The following is a 24,738-nucleotide window of genomic DNA, read 5'->3' as shown; positions in this document are numbered from 1 at the left end:
TTCCCTTTCAACAGCGTTTAAACATGCTTAAATCCTTTCCTTCTAAACCCACACACAAAGAGCACTCTCATCCTACTTTCCTTCACAAACTTCTTGAAACTTGCTTTCTCAAATTTCCTCATTTCCCAATCACTTTCTTCCTTTTTAAAAAAAAAGTATATTCAAATATTTCAAACATGCATCAACTTCTTTGGTTCCCAGAGCCTGCCCATGTTAAAAATGCATGTATATATATATATATATATATATGTATATACTTTTCAACGTGCTTCAGCCTGAATCTTACTCAGACCTAAACTACTGAGGTCACCAATGACAGTTGTGTTCCAAATGCCTACATCACATTCAATACTGAGTCGCGGATGCCAATGCCATGTATCTTACTTGACTTCAGTCTTCTCAGCACTGAACACAGTGACCACTCCCTACTCCATGCAGCAGCCTCCTTCCGTGGCTACTCTCTCCTGGTTTTCTCTGCCTTCTCTAATGTTCCCTCGCAGTCTCTCTTCCTCTTCTGGCACCTTTTAAATGATGGAACTCCTTGCTCCCCTTTTCTCTTTTCTTAATGCTCATTCCCCGGCAATCTCACCCAGTCCTATGGTTCACGTGCCACTTACCTTCTGACAACTCTCAGCCTATATACCCAGCCCAAACACAAGTTATGTAATACAGAACAATATATCCAACTGACAGTTCAACATCTTCATTCAGTTTCAGACAACTGAGACTCAACATGTCCTAGTCTGAGCTCATTTCTTCACCCAAACTTCCTCTCTACCAGCATTTCCTACTGAAAAGGACATCACCTTTTCCCCATTGCTCCTGCTAGAATCCAGGGAACAGGTTAGGACAGAACCAGATGATAGCAAGCCCAGGTTTTCCGACCATTTGTTCAACATGTATTTAGAGACGCTATAGAGAAACAGATTGGATATGTTCAAAAAATTGCACACAGAAACATATTCACTTATTAATTTATTTCCATTGACCAAAGCAATAAGTGTTTGGAGAGGAAAATGACAAAACCCTTTCCTTTTCAGCAGTGTTTCTTCTCTCCAGTGTTTTTTTGTTTGGTTTGGTTTGGTTTGTTTGTATACTTTGCTTTCCTTCAAACTTATTAATTTATTGTCGGGTACGTGAAAGGATTATAAATTTCTGATAATGAAAGAAGCTATATTCCCAGTAAACAGTACTGGGCCTTGTGAAACAAGAGGTTTCAAGGTTTTAACTGGATCTAAGGGTGAACTTTCAGTTGGCTGCCCAGAAGACATGTTCAGAGGTCATCCTGCACTAGCAGAGGGCATTAGGTTTTTCAATTTCCCCTCATGGGCCCTGTCTACTCTAGCAGAAGCGAGCTACATATATCATCCACTAAGTTCCCCGGTGGGACTGGAATGTCTTTGAAAGATCAGCATCTGTTCTGCTGGACCTCCCAGAAACCTCTGTCAGAGGTAATTCTCAGTGTTCAGGATTGAATCATACGCCCCATAAAAACATGTTCAGGTCTTAATCTGCATTCTTGTGGGTGCAGACCCTTTTGTGGATAGGGTCTTCGAAGGTCTTGTTTAGATGAGGCCCAACTGAATCAGGGTGGGCCCTGATCAGTATGACTGGAGTCCTGATAAGGCAGAGGAAATTCAGACATGGTCAGTCAGAAGAGGTCAGAGAGAGAGAGCACCTTGTGATGGAGGGCTGCCATCACCAGCGCACTACGGACTTTGGAGAAAGTATAGCCTTGCCGATACCAGGATCTTGGACTTTTAGCCAAAATCATGAGGCAATAAGTTCCTATTGTATAAGCCAACCAGTACGTGGCATTTGTCATAGCGGACTTGGCAAACCAAGACAGTTGGTTTGCGGGTTTGAAAGGATGTATGTCCCTTAGAAAAGCCATGTTTTAATCTAAATCCCATTTTATAAAGGCAGAATAATCCCTATTAAATACTGTATGTTTGAATCTGTAATTAGATCATGTCCCTGGAGATGTAACCCAATGAAGAGTGGTTGATAAGCTAAATTAGGTGACAACATGTCTCCAACCACGTGAGTGGGTCTTGATTAGTTTCTGGAGTCCTATAAAAAAGGAAACATTTTGGAGAAAGAAAGAGATTCGGAGAGAGCAGAGAATGCTGCAGCACCACGAAGCAGAGAGTCCACAAGCCAGCGACCTTTGGAGATGAAGAAGGAAAACGCCTCCCGGGGAGCTTCATGAAACAGGAAGCCAGGAGAGAAAGCTAGCAGATGACGCCTTGCTCGCCAGGTGCCCTTCCAGCTGAGAGAGAAGCCCTGACTGTGTTCGCCATGTGCCTTCTAACTTGAGAGAGAAACCCTGAACTTCATCGGCCTTCTTGAACCAACGTTTCTTTCCCTGGATGCCTTTGATTGGACATTTCCATAGACCTGTTTTAATTCGGACATTTTTTCAGTGTTAGAACTGTAAACTAGCAATTTATTAAAGCTCCCTTTTTAAAAGCCACTCTGTTTCTGGTATATTGCATTCCAGCAGCTAGCAAACTAGAACAGCTGGCATCTCCTTTCCCTCACTCCCCACATCTAATCATGACCACTGGTTCTAACTTCTAAATATCTCTCAAATCTATCCATTTTCTTCTACCTTTACCACCACAACCTCAGTCTAAGCCATCATCCTTGCTTGCCTTAACATCTTAACAGCTTCCCAACTAGGTTACCTAGATAAATCTTTCACAAAACGGCAGCATAATCTCTTCTGAATGCAAGTTTGATCATTTAATTCACCTATTTCAGTATCATTCCATTCTCTAGTATAAAGTCCAAACTCTTTAGCAATTCCTCTATATCATGCTAGCTTCTAGACCCCATGTAACTCTCTAGCTTCTTCTCTTACTAAGCTGTTTGTTCCTCCCTCCAACCTACCACAGGACCTTTAAATTTGCTATCCCTTTTTCCTGGGGAAAAACTTGAGAGTTTTTAAATTTAATTTAATTTAATTTTCTTATTTCTTTATTTGTATTTTTATAGCTTAAGAGTTTAAAAGTAAACCTTTGGCAACAATCAGACCTGAATTTGAGATCCTACTCTGCTGTTTATGAGCTATATGACCCTTTGCAATTCATTTAACTTCTTTAAACCTCACTTTCCACATCCACAAAATGTGAATGAAAGTAACACCTACAATCCCAGAACTGGTGCAAAGATTAAATGAGAAAATACATATACAGCTTTTCTAAGTTACATATACTATATAAATCCTAGTTACAATCATCATTTTTATACTAAAAGCAGTATCCAATTGAAAACCTTGAACCTCACTTTATAGAACAAAGTAAGGATAATATTAAATTGACACATCCTTAAGAATACATAAATGCTTTGAGAAAAATTGAATTCTCTTAAATTGATTTTGTGCTACTTATATTTTTGTCATAAATGATTTGATTCAAGTTCCAAATTAGCAGAATTCAAATTAAAGTTTTATTTTATGTACCAAAAGAAAAAAAAGTCAATTGTGATATTAAAAAATATATATATTCCTTCTAGCCTCCAATGTCCTGGAGCAGCTAGAAGAAGAATCTGAAATGATGGAATGGTAGCCCATGACAAACTTTGGAATCTGTCCTATAATTACTTGTTGAAGACTGCTTTGAAAATTGTAGCTTTTTCCCTTCTTTTCTTTGTATATATGTTATATATTCTACAATTCAAAAAAAGTTTTAAAATGTTTTATTTCATGTACCAAAAATGAGGTGCTTCCCCTATTCATTTTGAGGTGCAACAGTGTGACCAACTCATCCTTGCTTGCCTGGAATTGCCTAGTTAAGCACTATCAGTTCTACATCCTGGGGAATCCCCTCAGTTTGATCACCTCAGTGTGCAACTAATGTGCCTCAATGTGCAAGGAATGTGCCTCAATATCCAACGTGTAAGGGATGTGCCTCGATGTCCAACATTGTAAAGGAATATGCCTTAATGTCCAACAGTACAAACCCTCCACCTGCAAAGACCTTTCTTTGCATCCCAGACTCCCTTTCTCTCTTGATTGTGTTTCCAGGGGTCCCCTAATGCTTATGGGAATGTTGGCATCAGGTTAAAGGGAATATTGCCAATCCCTTCGCGCTTCCAACTTCTTCCCTTGGAAAATTCAGATTTCTCCCCTTCTATTGGTTCTTTTAAGGGGGTCAACTTCAGTGATTGGCAGGTGACTTCTTGCCCCCATTTATATTTTGACATACTGTTAATTCATCTCCTGAAGAAAAGAAATGACAGCAAGCCTTCAGTTTAATATCTGGCTGTGTGCCCCTTCTGGTAGGGAGGACATTATTTCTTCAGCAAACCACTGATAGGAGAATTGGAACTATGGATACAGAGGAACATTGAGAAGCATCCCAGGTTTTGATAACAGAGGGCCCATTCCGTAGTAGTGGTATGATTGTGGTGAAGACAGAAAATTCTTCTGCCGTGTGCACATCAATCCTCCTTGTCAGGATCCAAGGACTGATTTCCTTTACATTAGAATTTGCCCTGGATTGAGTAGTGCCTGAGCAAGGCTATAGGGTCATTTACTGAGACAGTACTACTCCATTGTCTTCATTCCTTACCAGTTTGTTAGAGCTCAGCAGCAATTAATCTGACGTTATACGTCGCTGCTGTTTGCTTATTTTCCTTAGTCCACAGCTTGAGCCATCCAGTTGTTTATTTTGGTTCTTTTTAAAAGGCCCTCTTTGTGGTCTTTAGGCACTGTAAGTAGATGGAGTGGAACCAGGAGTTAATGTGTAAAGTTTTTCATCTTTGGAGAGTTTCGTTTAAAGCTAACTGTGGGTCACATGTGCAAGGAGTTCAGTTTTTGTTTGGATAGAATGTTTCGGCTTGGAGAGAAAGAACAGGAAGTGGGACATTCCAGCCCCCAGGCAGCAGCTTCTGCTTGTCAAGCCTTTCTTGACAATAAGGTCACAGACATTAGTAAGGGCAGCTCTGGGAAGTAATTTACAAATTATGCTAAGGGCAACAACAAAATAAAGGTTTATTATTAAACCAGGAATAGTATGAGTACACTAGCTGAAACCAGATTGTAAAATGAGCTTGCCTCCAGTCCATGTATTAGCAGACCATGCCAATTCAACAGTGAGAAACTTCCCGTGAGAGGGAAACCAAGGCCAGCAATGGAAACACACTTCCTGCAAATCAACTTCTGGGGCAGGGGACGTCGTAGAGAAGAAATAACAATTGCTGCGCAGGTTGTGAGGGTTGGTAACCAGAGGCAGAAGCAAAGAGCTGCTCTTAAAGGCACAGTGAAGCATGCTCAGGTTTCAGTCACCTTGGAGCACAAGAACAGCCATCAAACGCAGGTCAGGGGTTCTGAATAAGAAACCAGGCAAAGAAGCCACAGAACCCATCAGGACAGGTTGCAGCTATTACCGATGCAACCTGAAAGATGCATGCATTCAGTTGAGAAAAAATGATTGATCACTTTCAGGTCTTTCTTTTGGCATCTGGGATGAACAATTTCTTGGCAATAAGAAACCATTTCCTGTTTCTTTCATTCCGTCTCTGGAGCGGCCCCGGCATATTCTATGTCATTCCTCCACTGGGGAGGAAAACCCTGTTTTAGGCCTGCCTGAATCTAGGATTGCCATTCTCACAAGCTCCCTGGGTTGAGAAGAGGCAGTGCCGCCACTGGGGAGCAGAAGCAGAGACCGTTAGCATGGTGGTAATGAGTCTGTTAGCTTAGCATGGCCCAATTTCTCAGTTATGCTCCTAGTCAAATTACAGCCAGACTGTCAATATCTTCGAAGAGAATGTTTTTTCTCATTGTAAGATACTTCATTATCCCAAAGCTCCACAAAGAATCTGCACATACTTGAATCATACATTCTAACCAGGCCAAGGAATCATTCACAGGGTAAAAATGGAAACTGTCAAGTATATTACAAAGCACAGCTCCTTGGGAAATTAGTGAACTCTTATATATTTAACAAGAAGGGATAGTTTTTAAGTATGCCCATTTGTAGACTCAAAATTACCCAGGTCACCCTGTAATTACTGTGCTCAGAAAACGGCAGCCTATTCTTAAAGGCACACAACTTCCAAAAAGCCTCTCAGCACTTTGCTTTGTTATGAGTAATGTCATTTGTGTTCGAGCTAGGAGGAAATCCAGTGTCAAATGAAAGGGGTTTCTCCTCTTCATGAATTAGCCTTTCTTTAGCCATGCCATCAAAAAAGTGAGGACACTGCTAATTTCCCAAGTCTTTTCCAGGCTGGCACCAAATGGATTCAAGTAAATCACTGGATGTCTTTATTCCTGAGTGACTCATGCAGTTGAGGGTCAGCTTTATGGGTTTGAAACCCAGCTAAGCTCTCACTACCTCCTTTGTCTTTTTATATAGCACAGATAGGTTTAAGGGAATGCAAAGTTGTACTTCAGCTATACAACCTGTTATTCATATATCCCATAAAATTTTATCTTCCTAGTGGATTGGAGCTAAGCATTATGCTGATGTATTTTCTTTGCAACCTAAAATAAAATCTTGACATACTTCTGGGATATTATGACTCTATAGTATATCCTCCTAATAAAGAACATCTGTTTTATTTTTTCAAAACAAGGGAGAACACATGAGCTTATTTCTCATCGTCTCTAACTTAATTTCCTAAAAATGTTAATATGCAGAAAGCACAATTAACCACATTTTCAGCTGACATTTTAGAAGGGACTCCTATGTACTAGATGAACTTGAGAAAACAAAGAAGGGATTTAGCCTGATATTTTTAGTAAAATAAGATGACAAATCCAAAATATTTTCTCAAACAAGTTAAGATCAGCTCCACCCTCATTAGAAAAAGAAAAAAAAAAGACTCAATTTCATATGAAGACTGCCTCTCTTTGTTAGGAAGATTTTAAGGATTTGGAACTTTAGGTTAATGTTCCTAATTAGCAAAATTTGTCTTCTAATTCAAGACGTTCTTCCTCTGACTGAGTTTCTGAAGTAGGGCTTTAAAATAGTGCAGAATTTTCAAATGGTGCTAAAAACCAATGTCATATTCTTTAGACAGTTTTACTCATGTATTTGATAAATAATGTTTCATGACAAAGTGAAGTTGTCATTCCTCTAACTGTTTCATATAATAGATCAAAATGAAGTTCACCCTGAGAGCCCTACAGATAAGCACTGTCAACTTGCTAAGCTGTCATCAAAACATAAGGACTAACTAAACCAAGCAGATCGTGTGACCTGTCAGTGCAAGCGTTCTCATCCTTCCTTTTGAACAACAATGCTCACTGCTGTTCTTATATCTTAAAATAAATAGCAGATGCTAATATCTAGCTATTAATGGCATTTGTCATGTTCTAGAGATTGCAACTATGATAGTAATAAATGTATCCTTCACTCAAGAATTTGAAATGACACATCTAATGCTTTCAATGTATAGTTTATTCAACTAAAAATATTTAAAAGGACTTGTAGATATCAAATTAGACAAGCTATATTTTACTGAAAAGAATATGGGATTTTAGAGTACTTAAGATGAGACAAAAATGGACGTTTTCATCTAAGTTTAGGGACTTTCCAGCTGTATAATCTCAAACAAGTTACTTCTCCCCTCCAAGCCTTGGTTCCCATAGATTAGAAAAGGGGATAATGGCTCTTGTTTCAGACTGTTACAAAGTAGGTTAAGCAAGGGAACAAGTGTACAGCAGCCACCACATGCTTGACACATAACAGGCACTTCAATATCTAGCACTTCTCTCTTTTTGGAGAACATCAACGTGGTTATTAGTGAGAGCTTGCTTCTGTACTAATTGATTTTCTCAAACGAAATATTTTTCTATAATAGAAATAAATTGCCACTGGTAATACCATGGTTCAGATCTGAGGGCTAATGCAAGGTCACTAGGATTGCAATCAAAACGTTCAATGATCTCCAGGAACCGAAAGATGGTGCTTGTGACACGCAGGGCTGTTTTGTATGCTATTACTTTATCTTAGGCCTGTGAAACAAGGAATTCACTTAAACTCTTCTGCTTTTCTTATGCTCCAGCTTCTTTGCATCGGCTGGATTTCAATGACCTAAGTCAACCATGTGCTATCAGGGGCAGCGTAAGATTAAACAGATGCACTAGTGAGAAAAAAATAACGTGAGATGACAACACTTTAGTTACTGAGGTTCTGCAAAACAGGATGTTCTTTCCACACCACCTCTTCCTCTCATTCACTGGGGATGAGGAGTTAAAGTGCTTTGGTGCTTGGCAACTTATCATCCCAGAAGGAACTTGGCATATCAATGAGTTAGAGGTGTGCTGAGCCTGCTTTCCTTTTTTTTTTTTCAGGGGTTTTCAGGGTGTTGGCAAAGAAAACATAGCTTTCTATAAAAGTATAGCTTTATAGCCCTTCAAGGCCAAGCTATGTGAAAAGGAAGAGTTAAAACTCTTAGGAATCATTTTTATAAAGTTTATTTATGAGAACTAGAAGTGTTAAGGAACCTTAAATAGGAGGCACTTGGGAAGAATTCACAAAGAAATCAAAGCTCTAGCTATTATGAATTAAGAGACAATAGTACTCAAGAGTCTCAGGTTAGGTCACACCTCAATATCCACTTGGCCATTACACAGTCAACAAACATTGCTCAGTGGCTGTCATGTGCAAGGCACCATGGGAGACACTATGAAACAGGCTGTCTTTAGAGCCTATAGTTTAGTGGTAGAGACAGACATTAAAAATTTATAACTTTTAATATGGTAAATCATGGTGACTTTTGTGCACATCGTGTTACGGGATCACTAAGGAAGGGTACATAATCATGCTTGGGAGGTACTGGAGGAACATTCCTAGCAGATGGGACTAACCTCAGATTTCAATCGTAAAGGCTGAGTAACAGGTAGCCACTGTAAAGAGGAGAGGAAAAGTCATTCTAAGAGCATGAGACGATGAGAACAAAGCCTTAAAGGTGAGAAACAGGGAACATAAACAAGTCAATGCAGAAGCTCAGAGGCAGGTAAAATGGTGAGGAAGAAGAGAGGAATGCAATTTGTGGAGGATCTTATCCATGGTAAGGATCTTAAATGCTGTCCTCTAAGGCCTAGGGGACAGCATAGGTGATGAAAAGCTGCGGTGGAGAGTGAAGCAAGGGAGCAACATAGGTCAAATTTGCACTTCAGTTAGATCTTTCAGATCGTATTATAGAGAGAGGAGAAGTTTGAGAGGAAATGCTAGAGAAAGAAAGAACATTTAGAAAAGTGGTGCATTAGTCCAAGTAAGAAAAGATAAAGACCATAACTAAGGCTATGGTAGTAAGACTGGAGAACATTGGCATTATTCAAGAAGAATTTGGAGGTAAAATTAACCAGTTCAGACAACTGATAGGATAAAGGTTGGAAAGTGAACTTTTGGATTTCTTATTTGGGTAATTGGGAATTTGGCGAGTTCACGAAAAGAAAATACTCTAAAAAGAGCCAATCGAAGAGAAAAGATGAAAATTCAACACGTTCAATTCTGTTTGAGAGGCCAGTTGAGCTATCTAGGTGATGATTACCAGCAGGAAATCAGATGTAGAAATCCACAGCTGGGCGTATATGTGCGAGTCATTAATAAACAGGCATGGGTTCGTTAATGTGGGTAATTTTAGTTGGGTGAAGTGTCTAGAGAGAGAAGAGCAGTATAGGAAGGATAAAACTCAGGGGGCCGGCAACCTTTACCCTGTGGGTGGAAGAAGAGGAGGCATGAAAAGAATGGTCAGATTGATACAAGAATAGCTAGAAAGATGTCATTTCATGGATAGTAAAAGAAAAGAGGGCTTCACAAAGTAAAGAATGATAGTGGCTTTGAATGCAGCAGAGGCCCAGCAAGGTAAGATTTGAAAGCATCTGCTGGATTTAGTAATTAGAAAGGCATTGGTGATCCCGGTGAGAGTTGAAGAGAAAGGTAGAACATAGAGGGCTGAAGAATGAATGGGAAGGAAGCAAGTGGAGAAACTGCTTTGGAGAAATGTAAATCAGATAGTACTGTAGGAAAACCAGGAGGGCATAGAACATTTTTGCATATTTGTTCTGAAAAATGGAATTCAGTTCAGCACATGTGTAGACTGAGATGAACATAGGTCCATTTTCTTTGACAAATAAGATCAAAAACATGATGGATTAATAAAAACTGAAAGCATTCTCAAAATTCATTTAAATCCATGATTCCTTCCCCACCAAATCTTTCATCTATATGCCTAGCGACCTTCGATTGGACTGATTGTGCTTTTCCTGACTTTTTCAGGCAGCATTTCTGCTGGCACCACTAATAAGCCAAGGACGCAAACAACATAATGGAGAAGGAAATAGGTGGGGGAAGACAAGGCTCTGAAAAATTCAGGCTGAAATAATCACCTTCTGAAGGGGTCCAGGTTGGCTGATCAGACCCTGAGTCATGCCAAGTTGGCAGAACTCCTTTGAAACACATCCAAATTGCAATCTCAAGTGCTAAACTCTGCAGAACCCTAAAAAGTCAAATGTTATAAAGTTCTGGGCTTGGTTGAGTTAAAGGGTTATTATTTTCAAGCAGTAGGCCAGAGTATCTGTAAGTGATGGCATGAAAGCAATTACTTAATTACCTTTGTTCCCAGGACATCTAACAATTACTGCTTGGCTACAAACCTTTTAGTGTCATCCCGCCTCTGTGAACACCCAGTGGTGGTGAAATCCAGAGCGTTCTGACAACACTCCTGGGTGTGTTGTACTAACACAGTCTAGCCCAGTCGCTCTGCCCAGTTTCATGAGGCGGAGTCCCCTTGATTCTGTCTGTGATGCTAAAGCCAGGACAAAATCAGCACAGGAAGTAAAATTTGTGCTTGCTGCCTATCCACTGCTTTGGGTAATTTCACAATTACCCAAATCATTTTGCATAACTATTTCAAATAAACCCTATAGAGTTATCACACTAACAACATACGCCCTGAAGTAAAAGCCAAAAATTATTAGATATGTTTGTATGGTTCCCCAGTTTCTTTTGGGGAAAAGGTATGAGATCCATAAATTGTTTTTTGATATCCATAAAATTTTAAAAATCCAATAATACTCAGATGCGGATACAGAAATTAATCTGTGACAAATTTAGCTGCAAATCAGAATGCAGTCTTCAGACTGAAGATAATTCATAATGTAAGGCTGAGAGTGTTATGTTTTCCTGGTGCTTTCTAGAAATAAGTATTAAGTATATAGACCTCTCCTATCTTTCTGAAAGATAGATGAAAAGATTAGTGATCCAAATCAAAGTAATGAAGAATGAATTTATACTGAGTGAAGACCACACTAAATGGATACTTCTAGGCATCAATAATTAACCTTGTAGTTTCCTCACCTGTCTAAACGTCTATCCACTTATGACAGGAAATTTTACCATGTATTTGAGGTTCCTTCCTAAGATTTCCCCCCAAAAGCCTGCTTAACTGCTATTCAGGTACCCTAATTTAGCTTGAAATTAGCTACGGACTTCAAAAAATCATGATTTATGTGTGAATGAGCAAGACCTCTTCACCAGAACCCTCAAGAGCAACTAAGAAAAGCCTCCAGGCTAACCTGCTGAGAAGTGTTTGAAATGCTTTCTAGACTCCGGTAAATGGGACTGAACTGAGGGGATGCTATATCTCTCCTGGGTTTCTGAGCCATCTGTTTGATAGCTGGCAAGGGGGGCTGAGATCCAGGATTGCTCAATGAAATATCAGACATACATGAACAGTTTCAAAAGCTTTCTCATTCCTGAGACTTTACAAAAGTTGCTGTTTCCAAGTTCTGGGGGCACTCTGCAGTTTCTGATGTTTAGTATTGGAGCTACTTTGTTAAGAACCACAGGAAATAAAACACTGAGTTTCACAATAAGCCACATTCATTTTTGTTCATAGCCCAGGAAATACTAATTAATAAATAATAGCTGACTAAGAAAAGATAATTTCATACAAAACTTATAGTTTTTTAATGTCAAAAATAAGAAGCAGGAGTTCTGAATTCTCAGAACTTATTTACCCCTTTTCCAGAAAGCTATAAAATATACCCAAGATAATGAGTAAAATCTAAAATTTGGTACACTTAAGCTTAGATTTTAAATATGAACTAGAATATTAAAGCAAACTATCTTTTCCAGTACTTTGTAAGTTTTGGAAAGTCATGGGATATTTTTCTCTGTGATTCCAAAATCTAATTGTACACTGATACGTAGTAGGCACTAAATTAGAATATTTTCTAATTACAAAATTGAAATTGAAATGCTCTTGCCTAAAGTCTGAGAGACCTAGAAAACAAAGGACCCTTGTTCTGAAAAGATTTCTTTGGGAAGGTGGCAGAAAACTGAAAGTTTTTCTTGATGGTCCTATCTTAGGAGTGGAAGAAAAAAATCAAACCTTCAATGGACTAACTGGAAAATAAAACATACACGTATATATATATACATACATACATACATGGAGCAGTTCCTAACATTCATTAAGGGGCTACGGTGTGCTAATGCATTGGCTGCACCGATGGACCAGAGCTGACAGCCTACGTGCTAAGGAATTACTAGCCATGGAAAGCACACACATACACAGAGCATGCTAAAGACTTGCTAAACCATTCTAATCAGTTAAGTGCATCCACTCTAATGAATGTTCTTTCCCTTCTCTAAGCTACTTGCCCATCCTTATTCCCCTACCAGTTCGGTGACACCCCCCACCGAAAGTCCTCAGATCCAAGTCATGAGCAAAAGGCTGATCTGGTATAGGAGAGAATGTATAATTGGCTGCATGTGTAGGTATATTATTATATATATATTTTTTTTTAAAGTACTCAGAGCAAAATGAATAGCACATAACAGAAAGAAAAATGCCATCTTTGTTCACCCTATTGTTCCTAAAAATGTGAAATTTCACTATGGTGCCAAATCATACAATGACTAACCAATGAGAAACCAATAAAACATGACAAATCTTGTGGGATTAGGCAAGAGCGAAAGCCTAAAGCCCTTGTTAGGGATGTGCCTAAAGGCCTCTTGCCATCAACCAGCTATGCCTGCTATTAAAAACCAGCACAGACACTCACAATGTGGAAGCAGAGTTTTTAAAAGGACACATTTATTTTTTGAGAAGATTTTTTAATATTCTTCCTCATTGAAAAGTGGAAGGAGCTGTGATAATAAAAACCTGGACTTTCAATGGCTCCCCACAAACCCTCTAATTATTTAGTATTTGTGCAAAGTAATTTTGAATACACAGAAGCCTTCTGACACCTTGAAGAAATAAGGATGTCTGCAACAATCTTTTAGCTGTCCCTTTAAAGCCAAAAGACTTTGGTTTTGAACACAAAAACTACTATTTTTAAAGTAGTAAGAAAACCTAGTGGTTTCAGAAACATGGATAGATATTTTTATGTTGCTACCTAGAAACTATTGATAGAAGTATGGATAATGATATATTCTGTGTTCCGTCTCCTCAAAGAACTTAGGATAGTCATTTAGCTCTGGTAGTCCTTAGTTATCTCATCCCCTGAACGGAAATATTTATGTCCCCTCCCTCTGCTATGCAGCTTAGAGATCAACAAATTGAACAGGGGACATGATATATCTTTTACAGAATGAAATCTAAGGCCCATTCGAAGGCTTTAGCTCTGCCTCCTCCTGGGTGGGCCCAACTTTGTCAAAAAACTTCAGAACAGAGGAATTCGTTGAATGCTGAAGGCAGTTTAAAAGCACCTCCATCCCTGCCCCTCCCATTAAGCTGTGACTCATTCTGCAAGGGTGGTATAGTTGCTTCCTTTGGAAGTTTAATGTCACGTGTAGCAGATCCAGTCTCTTAGACAGCATGAGTGTATAAATGGTATAATTATAGCATTCCTTGTGTCAAGCGAAAAGGTGCAGCAAAGTCACTCACACATATCTGATGGCATTAGAAGAGTAAAACTAACTCTGGTTTAAAATATCACTGCCTGGTAAATTCGAGTTCTTTTTGGGAGGAGGGGTGTGAAAAGGAGAAGGGGAGAAGGGACAGAGTTTGAAGAGAACAATAAAGTTATCATCCTCTGAAATTTTTTGGAAGGGGAATATCCTCATAAAGTCATCACTCACATACATAGATGTGGCTGGGTTCAAATCTTAAGGCCTCCCCTCATTCAGCTCTATGACCTTAGGGAAGTTACTTAATGCGTCTTGCCTCCATTGCTTCATTTCTTCTAAAGTGGGATAATAGCAATAATAACAATAAAAATTGTTGATAATAACAATTTTTAAAGTAGTAAGAAAACCTAGTGGTTTTCCTAGTGGATCCAGCAGGCGCGCTGGTCCTGGGGCGCACAGAGAAAGTGCCCGGGTTTGGGGGGAGGAGGGGTCCTAATAGCACCTAATCACCTGGAGTTAGCACCTAATCTCCTGGAGTTATTGTGAGAAAGAAGAGAATTAAATGCCTGGCACGTTAACTATCAGCAGTAACAAAAGGCAGTATTAAAGGCAATTTCATTTCATGTTTATGGTGCCATGCTTGACGAGCACATAGTAAGCACTCATTAGTTATTGTGGATAGGATCTGATACTCAGAAGTACTGTGTTCGGTAAGCTGTGCAGCAATGCCCTTTTATTCTCACCTTGGTTGTAAAGCGCTATGAGGCCAGTGAAACGGAGTACAAAAATGCAAAAGGAAAATGCAGATGTAAAATGACCAGAAATTAACCTCGTCATTTAAAGGTACAGACTGGACCCTGCTTTCAAGGACTCTCAGCAGTGGGCAGCGGGCAGGGCCCTACAGGCCCCCTATTAACCCCTTCCCGCCCTCATCCCTGATGCCTGACGGCAGCTCATGTGTGTCTGGAGATCATGAAAACACAGGGCCTTAGATCCTGAAGAGGCTATTTCCAAATCCACCCTTGAGAGGGGGCACATATCTGCAACAATCACACGATCCTCACCTATACAGACCTTTCCATTCCGACTGTCAGCGGAGCACTTAAAAAGAAATATAGAGTATGAAATCACCAGCCTTTAACGCTAACGGTTAAATTAAGAGCAGCCCTTACTTTTCCTGCTTCACTTTTATTTTATATATATCTTCCACAGGACAATACTATTATAACCCTTTCAGAAACACTTACTGTAATTACAGTTAATTAATTTTCAATTAATATCTGCTAGACAAAAATCCCAGACCTTGACTTTCTCCTATAGAATATTTCGACCAACCGTTTGCTGCCAGGTCTGAACGCCAGACTCCTTATCTGATTTCCTACACTGTATCAAAACACCGTCTGCTCCAGGACCTGGCGTGTCATTACAAGTGAGCCACACAGCCAAGGCTGTCCATCCTCTGTGTGAACAGGCGCTGCAGAGTCCCTGAACCCCCTCCCCTCCCCCCAAACCCGGGCACTTTCTCTGTGCGCCCCAGGAACCGCACGCCTGCTGGCGGTTCCACGGGACCCTTTTCACAGCAACTTGGTATCAAGTAACAATTAGGAAGGATAAAGCTTGCACAGTGCGGAGGCCTGTGTCTGCCCTCTCCTCCCACGCCGAGGCTGGGGAACAAACGTAACCCCAGGTGCTTTGGGCTCCCCAGGAGACGCGGTGCCGCGTGGCGCGCTTGGCCCTGTTCGCCGCGTCACGTGAAACCGGCGTCAGCCCCGGGCTGCGGGCGGGTTTCCAGGCGCAGCGCTGCAGTCTCTGTAACTAGGAAGGCGACTAGTCCTGGCAAGCGGCCGAGGTCATTACTGAGAGGAGCTGGCCTGTGGATGACTCTAATCTTTACTAGCTTTCAGGGGGCTTGGCGGTCTCATTCGTCCTCTGTCCCACTCGCTTGGGGGGATAATGCTGAGATTCTTTTCCTTCCAATGTGCAGGTCGTGCCTGCTGCCCTCCCCTTTTGATCCCTTAGTACACACTGAACTTTCTCCCCTGCGCTCAAAGTCCTCAGTTGCCAAACCAGTGCTTGCAAAGTAGTACAAGGCATGCAATTTTAGTTATTAAAAGCATGGATATAAGATATCAAATATCTGCTCCAATGCGTATTTGCAAGTTTTTTTCCCCCTCTACAGATTCCTAAGGAAGAGCTGCCCAGAGTCTTTTTAAGCTATTTATTACTGTAAGGAATGACACCCCTCGCCAGCACCAGCTGTCACCCTCTGGTTAGAAGTGTCCTATCTAAAGCCAGATTTCTATTATGAAGGAGTGGTTTTGATTTAAGACTTTGATTCACACACAGCAAGAAAAATGGTTGCAGAGAGATGCAAGACTTTTACTTTAAATGTCATTCTTTGAAAATTTCCTTTATACTTTTGTTTTTCAATCCCGCCTTATTTTAGCTTATAAATACTGAATCAAAGGCTTGATAACTTGAAAAAAGCTTCTAATCCATTTCACCATCTTCCCGTGAAGGGCCAAACTGAAACCCAAGCCCCGGATCCTAACACCCTGTCCATCATCCCATCCCCTCAGAGTAGAGCAGTCTTTGGGGGCCAAACAGAATACAAGGAAAAGGGGTACAATCTCCCCCAGCTAGCTCTGGGCAAACAGAGCTTTTGTTGCAGCTCTTCCTTTCTGCTTTCTGGATCATTTGCATAATTGCAGTACTAGTCTGATTCACTTTGCCAGTGGGGACTTGGCTTCTAGCCCCGCACATTGCTTTTATACAAATCTGGAAGTCAAGAAGTAAAGCATGTTGCTCCAATTAGTCCCCAATCCAACCTAATTCACTCTCGAATGAAAGAGGACTTTCTAAAGAAAACTAAAATCAGTTCATGTCACTTGACTATCCAAGTCAAGAAAAACTGGGGTCTTCACATTCTGTGTCCTTGTCTTGTGACAGTTGCAAAAAAGATGGGGGTGGGGAGGGAGAAGTGGGGAAAGAGGAGGGGAGTAACTTTTCATTGCTACCACCCAGTCAGTCCCTGCTGGCCAGCTGGAGGTCAGGAGAGTGCAGAGAAGCAAAACTCACCTCTGCCAGGGAAAGGAGTGGAGAGAGGTTCCGCATAACAGAGAAGTGCTGGCTGAGGAACACACGTTCTGTTGTACATTAGTGATTGCTCAATTTGTTTACATGGTAACTCACTCATTTATGCTGCGGCTCTTTGCTCTATGGTGAAGGTAGACGATCCAGCAGAGCCAATCTTTGTTTCTTATGAGCTCATCTGCTCCTGCGGTCTGTGCCACACCTGTAATTATAATTATGGCCCACTGCATTGGATGCTGTAATCCTTTCTTGTGAAACCAATTGTGAGTTCACAGAGTTACTTAGCAAAGAGAGAATGCCTGAATTGATAGAAGCTGCTACGTTAGTCTTTACATTGGTTATTCTGGCTGCATTTAACCTTCCATTAAGATGCAGGTGGTTAGCATTTTTCTGAAATATAAAGGCATCCTTGCATTTTCAAGGAAATCGTGACATTAATAAACTACAACTGGGACACCCTGGGCTGGCATATTAAGGCAAAACTTTCTGAAGAAGACATTTGATACCAAAAGAGAAAAGAATTGCTGAAGTCACACCTTAGGTATTGCACTGATAAAGAGAAGGAAATCATAAAAAATCAGTGGAAGTTTACTAGCACCTAAGAGATGGTCTTAGTAAGAAAGCATTTCCTGTTTATGTCTTTAACCACATCTTTCTTTATGATCATTTCATGCTATCTATACTATCATACTTAGCTTCAACACTTAGAGATCCAGTGTGGAGCTAAAATAATTCTAAATATTTTTATTTAGAAGAAGTCTGATGACTTTACAAGTTCACTGTCCTTTAGATGCCAAAATTTAACACATAATTTTTTTGTTGCAATTATAGGGACATTCAGGCCTTTTTCTAAAGTAACAGAGTCCCCCTCCCCTTTTTTTTTTTCCTGAAGAGGTATTGTGTCGCTTTAATATACTGTTCTTTCCCAGATACTTGAGAAGAAAGAAATTTATGATTGCCAAGTTTTTATGCAATTTACAGTCATAACCTCTTTTTTTGTTTTCTGGCCTCAAAATAGGAGGAGTGGGTTTTTAAAACCATATAAAGCAGATAGGATTCCACCTCTGCACAGGGTTTCATTTTTTCAAATCTGAGCCATAATATTACAGCCTTCAATTGGTCTATTGTATTTTGTATTTTAGACAAAGGATTTAGTCAAGTGCAGTGGCATGTAAGCTTTTTAATCCTGCCGCAAATTACTGGATGTACCATGAGATTTTTCTCTGGGGTAGCAAACAAAATTCAGCTTGAGGAAATGGAAGAAACAGAATGAAGCAAATAAAAATGATCCAGAACAACAATAATGAATCCTATTTATCAATAAGCTCATATTTACCTTGCGAAAACTGCTTTTGAATAGAATGAGTTTGGTTCATACAATGTTATTTCTATGAAGGAAAAATACTTTTTAATAGGGAATAATCCCAGGACTTTACAATGAGCCGTCAGTATTACCTCAAAGAACGGCTCACAAAGTGTGGCCCCTGGACCTGCGTTCCCAGCCACTGTTGGGAACTTGTTAGAAAGGTACAGTCTCAGGCCTGGCTCCAGCTCTCCCAGTTCAGAAACTCTCAAGCTAGGGATCTGCAATCTGGGTTTTCACAAGCCCTTCAGGTGATTCTGTTGTTCACTCAAGCTCTAGAACCAGTGGTCTTGGCCCACTCGAAAGCCTCCAATCCAGTCTGCTTGCCTCTGGGTTTCCTTCCCACAAATTATTCTCCACACTTCCTCCTGAATGCCCTTTAAAAACACTGACCTAATTACGCCACCCCTTGCTTAAAACTCTTTCATCGTTCCCTGTTGCTGTTGGGTCAGGATACTCACAACAGTCAAGACTCTTCATCACAGGTCTCTGATTAGCTCTGCGGTTTCATCTTTCCCTACTTCTCTTCTCTTCCCCTCCTGCTTAATTACTCCACCCTCCACCTGCCCTCCCACGTGCACTCCTGTGCCCCGAGAACCCGCAGAGTTCCAGCAGTCATGACTCCTTGCAGTTCGGGAGACACACCAGGGTTCGTCTCATCCCTCGGCTGTGCAGGCTGTTCCTCCATCTGAAATGTCCTTCTCCCTTTCTTCCCTCCCAGTCTTACCCACCCCTCTGATTCTGGATAACTTTTTCTCCTCCTTCCAGGACTCACCTTGGATGTCACTCATCTCAGCCAGGAAGATTTCCCTGAACACCCCTGCCCATGCCTAGTCTAGAGTTCTTTTCTGGGTGTTGCTGTGGCATGCTCCGTATATTTATAGCATGGCATTCACCACCCAGAATTACAATTATTTACTTGTCATTTTTCCCCTACTAAACTAAAAGCATCCAGAAGGCAGTGACTATCTCTTACAGTCTTGATACATCCAATATCCAGCAGAGGCCTTGGTTTATAATACTTATTTAAACAATGTGTGTTGAATGTGTGAATGAATGAGTGAACAGATGGTTCATAATAATTATTTAAACAATGTGTTGAATGAGTGAGCAGATGAGTGATCCCCTTGGTCCTAGTGATGAACAGACAGACTTGGGTCCAGAGAGGAAAAGTGATCTGACAAATCTACTTAGTGGAGATTAACATCCATTGCTACATCATATTGCTTTTCAGACCCAATGAAAAACTTACTCCGACTACTTTTTATCTGCTTTTCCCTAGCAAGAAACTGTACTAGGGCAGCCCCTTGGATTCAAGTTCTAACAATTTTACTAACCTGATTCTGATTTGGAGATGATACAAGAAAGGTGATAACCCTGTACTAGGACAAAATGACATACCACTTATTATATTGCCTCCTGTATCCTCTGGCATTCCTGGTCCATCTATTGGCTGCATGGTACAAGGCTCCCCACATCTGGGCTAGATGCCAGGTGCTCTACTGGCCTGATAGATTTAATGAGGTGGCTAATCTAGGGCCCAGAAGCAGAAAGATCACTTCATAGAGTGAGTAAGAACGTAGACTTTGGAGACAGACTGATAGTTCAGATCTCACCCCTAGTCCATGCTAACTGTGACGTAGAAGATTTAGTTCCTTCCTCTGCAGAATATGGAAAACAGGCTTCCCAACTTCTAACACTGGTGTGAGGAAGAAGGAGAAATGATGCTTCAAAAGGACTCAGCACATGGGCAGGTAGAAAGTGCTTGATAAAGATAAGCAAAAACAAAACTAATAATATATAATCAAGCAACTAATTTCAGGAGAGGCGAGGCGTACAAAAAGTCAAAATGCAAAGTAGTATCTAAAGTGCATTGTTCTCATACATGTGATTTTGAACTTTTCTTTTAATCTAACAACAGAGTTGCTACGATGAAATTCAGATTCAAAAAGTTTAACATTAACATAATAGATTATTAATGTAAATTGTTTGTTAAGGGCAAAAGCTTGGGGTGTTTTAAAATTACCTCTTGTTTTCACCCTAGGCTTGCAAAGATCAAGTGTATTGTTACCATCGTGATTTTAAAACACCCACAGGACTTTTCCATTGAACAAGTGCTGTGCACAGGTTCCCGTGGAAAAGAATATGGCAGACACTTTCGATTATGTTTCGAACTCTTCTGTCTTAGTAAATTTGTGGTCAGCTCTTAATTTTACTCTGCACCCTTTAGAACTCTCCAAGCTTAAGCCTACCTGAATTCAATGGGAGTGCTATGCATGACTGGCTTTATGAAGTGCAGAGTGAGAAAAGGGACAGTTCTACAATGAAGAATGGTAAAGAATTTCCCATTGTTTTTAGATGATTACATTAGGGATGTTATAAAAAGGACTTATTCAATGATCTAGGCCAATAAGTATGGAGCTCAGTTGGCCCTGATATACAGAGGCCCTTGTTAGAGATGACATTTTGCTTTTTTATATTCTCTAGTGACTTCTAAAAAATAGTGCATACTCTCATTGGGAAGGGTCAGGAAATCCACTGGTTTCATTAAAATGTTAAAGGTCCAGTGGGAACTCAGAGCAAGAGGCTGCCAGGATGGTGGCTGCAGTTCTCATCATCTGGGGCACTCATGACACATCCAAAAGACAAATATGTCTGAACATTCAGCTGAGATGGAGCAGCAATTAGGACTGTGAGAGACACACTCAGGCCTTAGGAGAAGAATGACTGCCAATGTATCTCTATGCTTTTTCTCTTCTATCACTCACTGTTCTTCATACAACTTGGTCTTCCATCTCCCAATTCTTGTTGTTTCTTGACCTTTTTTCTCTACCGCACACTTGATCCTGCATGCCACACAGTCTGTATCTGTTTTCTGGTGCTTCTTCCACCCAACTTTCCAGGTCCCTCCCTCTCTCCCTCCCCCATTTATACTTTTCATTTCTCTCCTTTCCCACTGTCAGCACCCTCTTCTAAGTAGCAGCACCTGTAAATTTTCTGGAGCGACTGAACTCCATGCATTTTGTGTTTAGCATGCATTGAACTGATCCGGCTGATGGTAGCATCTTCGCTGCCATTGGTGCTCTGTGCTGACACAGCGCTAGAGAGGAGCCCGAGAAGGATTAGCTCATTCTCGGAGACGTAGAGGGCTTCCAGGAGAGCCAATTAGAACAAAAATACGAAATTAAAGCTGAGATTATTGCAGTCTCTGCAATAAAAAATTTTCATCAGATTGAAAATAGACCTGTTCATTCTATCCTGGAATTTGAGAATGAATGAGTCTTCCTTGGTGCCTGAAGGGGCTGGTCTTAATAAAACTAAAGGAGGCATAACATTGTCAACCTATGCCACAGATTCCCCTGCAGGGTTTTACAGACTGGAAATAAAAATCATTTTCAGGAGGGATCAGATATACGCTGACTGGTAGGTCACATTAAATTAAACTTCTCTGATCGACCTCCATGCTGTTCTCAGGGTCAAATTATAAATTAGCTTTTCTTCAGAGTCATATGATCAGTTCTGGGAATAGAGGGAGCCCTGGATTTGTTCATTTCATGCATCTCTCTGGAAATGTAAAACCTTGTGAGTCCAGAGTTACACACAGTGAAAACGTGACTTAGAACAGAATAGTGGAAGTACGGAGGGGTGTAATCTAGGTTCTTGTCACCGCTACACTGTAGAAGTCATTTAAACTGTCTAATTATGCCAGAACTCTGCATGCTTCACTTTGTATCTCTGAAAGTCATGACTGATGTGCTGTTTGGCCCCAGTCTCTCAGGAAAAGTCTTCATTCTCTATTGCAGGGATGACTTCAAAATGACAGTGCATCCCAGGGCAGCAAATCCAAGGCATGGCCCCTCATCCGCCAAGAACCATAAGTGACACCCATTGCATGGCACACCCACGGTAAACATATCTTTCTCCATGACCCTGTGATGAGATGACCGTTCTCTTCTACCTGCATGCATCCAAACACCCCAGGCCTGAGGAGAAGCTCATAATGCCAATGATTTTTTAAATCATTGCCTTTAAAATCAATACTTCTGATACACTGGATAAATGAAAGACACTTGGGTCAGAATTTAGCAAGTTAAATGTGGCCCTGATCTCTATACCCTGTTAAAACAGACCAATATGTTCCTGGTTATGCAAAAAGACAAAATTAGGACCAGATTACTAATATTCATTGCTATTTTAAATGGCATATATGTTTATTAGCCTTCAGAAAATTCTGTGTATCAGTCATTTGCTTCTATTTTGAGATGATCAAATTTCACACTATTTCGGTTTGCTAAAGCTGCTGGGATGCATTATACCAGAAATGGATCAGCTGTTTAAGTTACAAGTTTAAGTTCTAAGGCCTTAAAAATGTCCGAACTAAGGCATCCACAGAAAGATACCTTAACTCTGAAGAGTGGGAAGGCACGTGGCTGGCGTTGGCTGGTCCTTATTCCTGACTCTGTGGTTTCCAGCTTCTGATTCCAGTGGCTTCCGTTCTAAACCTCTGTGGTCCCTCACTTAGCTTCTCCAAGGCAAAACTCTGGGCTTCATGTCTGAGCTTAGCATCTCTTGGAGTCAGAGATTCTGTTCTTCAAGCATCTGTGTTCTGGGTTCATACAGCTCTCTCTGCTTCTGGCATCTCCCGGGGCTTCTGGCATCTTTCTGCATCTCCGGATATCTGTGTCTGTGCTGGTTCTGGACCCTTTTCGCTCTCCATGAGCTCTTTTAAAGACTCCAGTAAACTAATTAAGACCTACCTGGAATGGCCAGAGTCCTATCTCTGTCTAATCAAAAGTTCACACCCTACGATAGTGGAGTAGGGTTAAAAGAGCAAGGCTGCCCCCACAAGATTGGATGAGAATTAAAAGAACATGGCTTTTTGGTGTACATAACAGTTTCAAAGCAGCACAGACATGTACTTTTTATTAACTACGACTTTCTTATTTGGGTTTTTGGTCCCCTGCTGCCCCCCAAAATAAATGTACTATAGTTTTTCTTGGGTTTTGATTTGTACCTGTAGAACAGCCAGACCATCAGAAATAGTTAAAGCTCCTTTACAAACCTTGGAATAAAATGGACTTGGTAAGGAAATTCAAGTTTCAATGGATTTATTTAGTGGCTTTTCTACAAAGAACTAAGATAAGATTGTGACTATGTTTGTTTGAAAGAAGCACAATTTGTGAGTTAAGAAGATACTCGTATCTCTTAGGAGTCATAGTGTTAAATGCAGTTTCTTTTCTTCCCTGGTATGTATTTACTTGAGATGACTGTAAAATTCCTATGTATGAAGACTCAAAGAAAATTGCAAAGCGCAACAAGAAAAAAACCAAGAAATACAACTTGTGCTCACGAAGAAGCACAAGTTGTCTCTCGCTCTCAGGAAAAAGGAATCCCTTCAAATGAAACATGAGCCATTCTACAGTCAACAGATTAGGACATTTCTAATATGGAAGCAAAATAAGATAACAGGCTCTGGTTGGCACATCCTGCTTCTCCCTCCATGCAGCCCTGCCTCAGAAGCCAGTACAGCAGTGTAAATATACTCCGGAGACACATCGGGGCTTTGAGAGTTCTAGGCTTATAAATCACACTTAGCTTCTGAATTCAGGGTCATCTTATATAACATACCTCCATCTGAGGCTTGCAGGTTTGATAAAAACCCTTGAGGAAAACTAAAGAAAGAGATCAGGAAAGATAGTTTTAAAGATAGCTGTGATTTTGATAGCGATGACAAAAGTTTGTCCAGAGCCTACATTCTAAATTCAAATAATTGATTTCCAAATGCCTGGGGCAGCAAGGCCATTATACCCTAGGACCCACTGAAAACATCCTCAGAAAAAAATGGAGGCATTTATTGTTCCAACAATGACTCAGCACTCAAGTTGCTAATAAGTCTTCACCATAAAGTTGTTGATTTGAAAGCCATTTCAGTGACAACATTAAAAAGTCAAGTTAATGTCTTGCCTGAGGTACTGTAATCCAGTCTAGGGTTTGTGCTGTCCGGTTTCCATTTCTGATTCTTCTCACCTGAACTATTTATTACAAGGCTTATTTCAATCACTTTCAATTGTCTTCTAAATTTGCTTCCTTCTGCCTTCTGGCTTGCTTCCTGACGTGGGCACGTATGAGATTCTATTTTGTGGGTACTGCATTTCTTCCTGCTTCAATGTTGCATATTCGGTACCAATACTATCTTAAGAAGTGGACAAGTTTCAAAGCAACAGAAGAACTAAATCTTACCTGTTCTGTTTCACGTATTCTTCCCTGATTCCTAAGATGACGACTAGAGATTCCAATAAATTACACATAAAGCGAAAACCCAACCCAACCCAACCCAACTCAAACAAACCAACAACAAAAATGAATATATGGATATGTGCTGATTGTTAATATATGTGGAAAGCCAGGCTTGATGTCTTCTCTCCTTTAGCAATATATTTTAGTAGGATGCTCTTGTGCACTCTT

General features: G+C 40.5%; 1 long non-coding RNA gene across 1 annotated transcript in view; it reads right to left on the bottom strand.

The window, feature by feature from the left end:
- Positions 1–17,100, bottom strand: part of LOC143676429 (uncharacterized) — a 105,244-nt gene extending 88,144 nt beyond the window's left edge. Inside the window, exon 1 of the long non-coding RNA XR_013172077.1 lies at positions 16,896–17,100. This is a non-coding gene — a long non-coding RNA (uncharacterized LOC143676429). The remainder of the gene's footprint in view (positions 1–16,895) is intronic.
- Between the last annotated feature and the right edge of the window lie 7,638 nt (positions 17,101–24,738).

Source organism: Tamandua tetradactyla, chromosome 3 (genome assembly GCF_023851605.1).
Source record: "Tamandua tetradactyla isolate mTamTet1 chromosome 3, mTamTet1.pri, whole genome shotgun sequence".
NCBI classification, from domain to species: Eukaryota; Metazoa; Chordata; class Mammalia; order Pilosa; family Myrmecophagidae; genus Tamandua; species Tamandua tetradactyla.
This window is presented reverse-complemented; position numbering and strand designations above follow the sequence as displayed.